The following is a 7,823-nucleotide window of genomic DNA, read 5'->3' as shown; positions in this document are numbered from 1 at the left end:
TTTGTTTTTGCTTTTTTTTTTTTTTTACAGGGGCATAAATGTATGAGGGAGAATAGTATTTTTTGTTTGTTTTTTTAAACTTTAATTTGGGTTTTAAATAAGTTCACAGAACTCTTCAATTTTATATATTTTTTCCTTTTGAAAATAATAAATGTTGAAAGGTTCTGTAAAATATAAGTACCACTTGATACGTTGATAAAACAAAGCTACAAAGGAGCATACTGTGTGGAGATGACCCAATTGAGCATGAGTTTTAATGGTAATCTTAGCTGACACTTACCTAATACTGTCTCTTACTTTGTCATTACACTATTACAGGTACAAGTTTGAGTGGCCCATAAATCAAGAGGTTCTCTAATTCTGCCTGAAAAATCAAGACTGATTTATTTAAATTTATCTGAAATCCTAAGGCCCTTAAAGAATGGAAAACTAAATAGAGATATATGGCTCTCTAAGAAGGAACAGACATTGCATTATGGTCTATAAATGCTCTTAACCTGCTTCAGACTTTTAACTTATTAAGGTTCTTTATTTCAGATTAGGGTGTATAAGAAAATAATATGCACTTTATCGAAAAGCTTCAATATATTGTGTTTCACCCATAAAAATTTATCTTAAACTGACCTTGAGAAGCTTTCTAAGAGAGTGCTTTTTTTATTTTATTTTATTTTTTATTTTTTTTCTTTTAAGGTGAAATCTTCCACTCAAGAATTCTACCCAGGAAGATTAGACATGGCTTTATCTCTGTTTATCTCTGTTATGCATGTGGAGATTCTTACGGTTGGGTAAATTTTCTAGTCTGTTTTATGCCAGATCCTTGTCTCTCAATTTACCACTCTAATGGTATTTTCTCATTCAACATACACAGTTAAGAGGAAAAGGACATATATTTGCATATATTAAATTACTGCCATCCTTTATTAGATTTATATCTCTAAGTGTTTTCATTTTAAAAACAAAGAATTTAGACCTTTCAAATAACATCCAAAACAAATTAAGGATTACAAAACTTGAATTTTAACATAAGCCTTGAAAAAATGTGAGGTTGAAGAGTTATCTGGTTAATACATCTTTATGGCTTCTCTGCTGCCTGATATATTCCTGTCTAAAATTTTGACCCAAATTTAATATCTCTTGTTATACAAGATTTATATAAAAAGTAATTTCAATTGCTTTCAAATTCATTTGTGTTTCAGTGAAAACAGAATTTACTAATTGCAAATCTTCTGGAAAGCATAGTTTTTTCCTGCCTCTAACTGTACCTTTAAAACTTCAGCCCATAATTCATTCTTTGAAAGAAAAGTACAATTTATAGTATAGTGGTTATGATTATTTAGTAAAGCAAATATGTTGGTAAAATAAGCAACTTTTTTAAAATCTGAAATTATCACCAAGATGAAATTACAGAATTTATAAAATCACCTCTATCATGAATTACTTTTTACTGAAACAATTTCTAATAACTTATTTTCACAAAGACTTAAGAATTACGCTAGTTGTAGTAGTCCTTCAGAAAAGTTACAGAGACTTAAAGTCTTCATTTTGTAAGAATACCATTTTAGTGCTGGAACATTGGCTGACTCCCTCCCACAAGATCAATGTTGTATGAAAAATGGAAAACACTCAAAAGAGAAAACCTCACAAAGCTTATGGGGTTCTGTTTTGAACTAGTGTATGTGTTTCGTGTCAGGGGATGGGGAGGAAGGGCAGATAATAAAATTTTTAGCATGGGGCATGGCAATGTTGCAGAAAGATAAGTAGAAAATAACTCTTGGGATTAAGTTTCTGCCATCGCCTTGGAGAGAACAAATGCATGCCCCCACACTGGCCATGATTTAGAGCACCAGTCAGGAGTTTATCAGGAATAAAATGTGGAGCCATATGCATTTGAGATTTTGAGTAAAACAGGTGAAAATAACTAAATGTAAGCAGTGTTTTCACACCCTTTTTTTTCTAAACTTACTGGACTGATAAATTATATTCTAAAGAGGCTCTCCTCCTAATGTTCTTTTGTAGGGATGGTGGTGAAGGTAAAACCTTTTCTGATTTTAGGAAGTGAAAAGGGAATTTCTGTGGTTTTCTGATGATTTCGAATCTTCATCCTAGAGCTTATTTCAGCTCTTCAGAGCTGTCCTGGTCTTTCCAAATTGTCTGCAAATAGCTGATATACTCATAAGCAAATACGTGTACTGGGTAAAATAAAATAAAACAAAACAAAACTTCTCCCAACACAACTGCTTAAACAAACTGTTCTTATTGTGAGTAAGCTAATGTTGAACTAATAGACAAAATAACCCAAACACTTTTTTGTTTGTTTGTTTTGAGATAGAGTCTCGCTCTGTCACCCAGGTTGGAGTGCAGCCTCAGATTACTGCCACCTCTACCTCCCTGGTAGATCACTGGCGCGATCTCAGATCACTGCCACCTCTACCTCCCTGGTTCAACCAATTCCCCTGCCTCAGCCTCCCAAGTAGCTGGGATTACAGGAGCATGCCACCACCCCGGGCTAATTTTTTGTGTGTTTTTAGTAAAGACTGGTTTCACCATGTTGGCCAGACTGGTCTCAAACTCCTGACAGGCAATCCGCCGGCCTCAGCCTTCCAAAGTACTGGGATTACCGGCTTGAGCCACCGCATCCGACCACCCGAACACTTTTATCTTCCCTCTGTAGAATTATATGTTATTGCTGGTCCAGGAAAATGTTATAAAGTTTATCAGCAACCATAAAAGGAGAACATTATTCATAGAAAGCTGTTATGAGAAGAAAAGATATAGTAAGAATCAAAACTTTTTAGCTGAAGCAACATTCCCAAGACATGCCAACCATGAATCAGAGGAAGACTGACACACAACATCAACATAAATTAAACTCAATTGAATCAATTGTTAGAGATAAGACACACCACAATGAAGTAGAAGTTCAAACTAATGAATTTTAAGTAGAAATTCTGAAAGTAGAAATGGAAAATACATTATTTACCAGATTAATTGAAGAAAAATAAAAAGTCACATCTGAAGTAAATATTAAAATAAGAAATGGCCATGGGGGAATAAACATGTTGAGTGTACAGTGATAGATAGAGACAATACACGCAAAAACAACAAAAATAAAATTTCAAAATGTAGATTAAAACATGAATAAAAAAATAAAGATCGAGAAGGCAGGCAAGGGAGATCTAACATACCTACAACTGGAATTGGAATATGTAAAAATAAAACAAAATAGTGCAGAAAAACTAAACGTTTTCAAATGTCCTGAAATTAAAAGAGACCTAATCTTTCCACTAAAAGGTCCATCTTTGTAATCAGAAAATTAACCCAGAAGGGTCAAGTCCGACACGTATCACAGTAGAATTTTTAGAAAATTTGTGCTTCTAGACAAGAAAATGAACAAACATAACAACAACAAACACAAAGACAAACCAAATCACCTTTTAAAGAAAAAAAAATGGCATTAGAATTTCCAACAGGAAACTACAAACTGTGTGGACCAATATTTTTAAGTTACTGGGAAAAGTAGTCTAAGCCAAGCATTTTCTTTTGGATAAATTAATTTTTGAGTATCAGCGCTAATAAAAACTGACTTAAATGTTAAAAAAATACAGAAACTATTTTACTAGAGGAATAAGTAAACATAGGAGACAAAGAGAAAATAACAAATACAATGGTTGACATGTTCTCACAAGTGGGAGCTGAACAGTAAGAACACATGGACACAGGGAGGAAACAACACACACTCGGGCCTGTTGTTGGGGTCGGGGGAGGAAGAGCATCAGGATACATAGCTAATGCATGTGGGGTTTAATACCTAGGTGATGGGTTGATCTGTGTAGCAAACCAGCACGGCACATGTTTACCTATGTAAAAAACATGTGCATCCTGCATCCTGCACATGTATCCCATAACTTAAAGTATAATAAAATTTTTCAAAATATAGAAGCTTTTTTACTTACGACCCAACCTGAAATATTTACTGGTGGACAAGCATCATCCCACCAACACATGATTGGATACATTTCAAAAAAAATATTTTTTTAGGGAAAAATTCCAATAGAAACACCTAGAAATAAAGCCACATTACTAACAATGAGCCTAACTAGTGAAAATTTTCTGAATATCACTCACAACAGAAGGAATGAGGAAAGCTTAAAGAAATGGCTAATTCTGAGTCTGGAGAGGTATGAGTATGAGATATTCTAAGCCAGAGTATAAGAAGTATGAGATATTCTGAGCCAGAAAGTAGGGAAGATATCAAATATTAATGTACACAAAAGCTAGTTGTGTGAAGAAAATTTAACCAAATTTGGAACAAGTTTAGCTTAAAAGAAGGACAGTAATATTGTAATTGGTATGTATTAAGTATTTAAATATGGACTTTGTGGGGTGTGTGTGCGTGTGTGTGTGTTTGTGAGAGAGAGAGAGAGACAGCAAGAGAGAGAGAAGAATCATATTCTAACATTCCCCAGGCAGAGATCACCAAAAGCTACTAAAACCATAAGACCATTAGGTGAAATGATATTGTGAAAAGATATTCAGCAGGTACAAAAGTGTCACCCAAAATATGTATTGCAAAAGAGAGAACAGTCCTTTACAATAGAGACATTTGTCAATCATGACCTTTAAGTCACTAAGCTTAGCATCACTAATAATGGAGCAAGCTGATATATGTTTCCTATTGTGACATTTTCTGAGGTATATATGATCAACTATGAAGTATTTATTCCAAGAATGCTTAATTTAAAACTGATCAAGTCCGCAGGCATATAATATCCAGTTTATAGGAAACACAGGGCAATTTATTATTATACTACATTAATTGGAACCAAGAAGTGTGGCTATTATGATATTTACAACTTACATTTAAATAATACAAGTATGTATAGGCAAGACAGAAATCACAATTTTGGTTTAGTTATTGAATCTAGGTAAAGGGTAAATAGGTGTTTCTGTATTATTTTATAACTTTAAATGTTTTTTACACTAAAAGTTATGGGAGGAACTCAGGTTCAAATTCCTTATAAAACATTGAAACTCAGGTTCAAATTGCTTAACCAAAATTGTAAGGAAAATCCCACACACACACAAAATACAATCCTTGGAAACATTTTGGTAAGTTTTAAGATTTCACACACAAAGATATATTTAAGGATATAGACAAAACAATAATACACAAAGAAGAAAATTAGTTTATCCGAATTTTAACATTTGATGCAAAGTGGCAGTAGTGTCACATTTTCTAAGAAAGATGTTACTTGGAATTTAACATGTAATACCAGTCATTGCGTAGTTCAACTACAGTGTCATGGTAAATTTTAAAAAATTATATAAATTACTTGAAGAGAAAAAATCCAAGAGATGCTGCAAGATAAAAATAAAAGCAAGTGATCAAATAACATTGCAAGTTTTGTTGTCATAAAAAATTTACAAGAGTAAGAGTGAGGTTGGAGTGGATGAGGAGATCAGTAAATCAGAGTGTGCTAAAATTCTTATGACAGGTAGAAGCAGTAGATATTATTTTTAAAATAAGGTAAAATGAAGGAATAATACAGAAAAGGTGATACAAATGGAAATAATGAATTAGGGAAAAAATTCAAATAAATCAATGATTATAAAAAGCATCATTGGAGTAACTCAAAAATTAAAGGCAAGTAACAGCAGATTGCATTAAGAAAAGAAAAAGATCTGGATGTCTAGATGACAGCAAGGAATACATTCAATTCATAAGGAATCAATGAATTGAAAGTAAAAGAAACATAGAATAAAATACCATGTAAATGCCAATCAAAGAAGGATAGGATGAGTAGGGATGGATAGGTACACTACACAATGATGAAAATACACCAAGATAGTATATAAATTATAAACATGTAAGAAATGTAAAGTTTCATATAAAGTAAATATTATTGATACATCTAAAGAAATAATTTGAGTATTTTACCATCATACTTTAAGATTTCAATATCACTCTCAATTATTGATAGATTATGAGGAAAAGACAAAAATACAGAAGAGCTACCACCTAATAACACAATTAAGTTTTGATCTCATTGAGGGAGAAGTATATATACATACTTCCATGTTTATATATACACACATACCTATATATGTGTGTGTATACAGGTGTGTGTGTATATACATATATATACAGAGAATAGCGTTTATTTAAACACTTATTAAATATTAAACATTAGTAAAAACATACCAAATACTAGGCCTTAAAAAACGCCATATGAATTCAGAAAATTTTTCAAAAAATGCAAAATAAAAAGACTGTGATTTCACCTTATTGGCAATTATGATAGAAGTTCCTAGTGAAAATATAAAGTAAAATTTTCACATTTTGGAGATTAAAAAGAGAATATATTGATAATTAATTCTTCAAAAAGGAACTTGTAGAAATTAAACAACCCTGAAACTGAATAAAAATGAAAACATTATTTGTAAACTTACAGGCTAGATTAAATATAATTGTTCTGCACTTTCCATTATGGTAGTCACCATCTACTCAAGTCTATTTGATTTAAATTTAAACTACTAAACTTGTAAGTGCTCAATGCCACATGTGAAAAGCAATCTATGAACTGGGGAAAATTATTGAAAAGTATATGTGATACATATTTTAATATAGACTACAGTACTCTTACAGCTCAATAACAAAAGAACCAGTCTAGTTACAATAGAAAAAGTTCTGAACAGACATTTTAGAAAAGAGTATACACAAATGCTCAATTAGTACATTAAAAATATTCAATGTCATTAATCATTTGGGAAATGTAAATTAAACTACAGAGAGATACTACTATAAACTAGAATGGTTTAAAGACACTGGCAATCACAAATGTTGGAAAGAATGAAAAAAATTGGAACTCTCCCAGAGCAAGATGGCCGAATAGGAACAGCTCCAGTCTCCAGCTCCCAGTGTGAGCCACACAGAAGACGGATGATTTCTGCAGTTTCAACTGAGGTACCAGATTCATCTCACTGGGGAGTGCCTGACAATGGGTGCTGGTAAGCTGGTGCAGCCCGACCAGGGAGAGCTGAAGCAGGGTGAGGCATCGCCTCACCTGGGAAGCACAAGGGGGAAGGGAATCCCTTTTCCTAGCCAGGGGAACTGAGACACACAACATCTGGAAAATCGGGTAACTCCCACCCTAATACTGTGCTTTACCAAGGGTCTTAGCAAACAGCACACCAGGAGATTATATCCCACACCTGGCCGGGAGGGTCCCATGCCCTCGGAGCCTCCCTCATTGCTAGCACAGCAGTCTGTGATCTAACTGGAAGGCAGCAACGAGGCTGGGGGAGGGGCACCCGCCATTGCTGAGGCTTAGGTAGGTAAACAAAGCCGCTGGGAAGCTCGAACTGGGTGAAGCCCACAGCAGCTCAAGGAGGCCTGCCTGTCTCCAGACTCCACCTCTGGGGACAGCGCACAGCTAAACAAAAAGTAGCAAAAAGCTCTGGAGATGCAAATGACCCTGTCTGACAGCTCTGAAGAGAGCAGTGGATCTCCCAACATAGAGGTTGAGATCTGAGAATGGACAGACTGCCTGCTCAAGTGGGTCCCTGACCCCTGAGTAGCCTAACTGGGAGACATCCTCCACTAGGTGCAGACTGACATCCCACACCTCACACGGCGGGGTACACCCCTGAGAGGAAGCTTCCAGAGCAAGAATCAGACAGGATCACTCGCTGTTTAGCAATATTCTATCTTCTGCAGCCCCTGCTGCTGATACCCAGGCAAACAGGGTCTGGAGTGGACCTCAAGCAATCTCCAACAGACCTACAGCTGAGGGTCCTGACTGTTAGAAGGAAAACAGGAAGGA

This window comes from Rhinopithecus bieti, unplaced genomic scaffold (assembly GCF_001698545.2).
Source record: "Rhinopithecus bieti isolate Rb0 unplaced genomic scaffold, ASM169854v2 scaffold_5476, whole genome shotgun sequence".
NCBI classification, from domain to species: Eukaryota; Metazoa; Chordata; class Mammalia; order Primates; family Cercopithecidae; genus Rhinopithecus; species Rhinopithecus bieti.
This window is presented reverse-complemented; position numbering follows the sequence as displayed.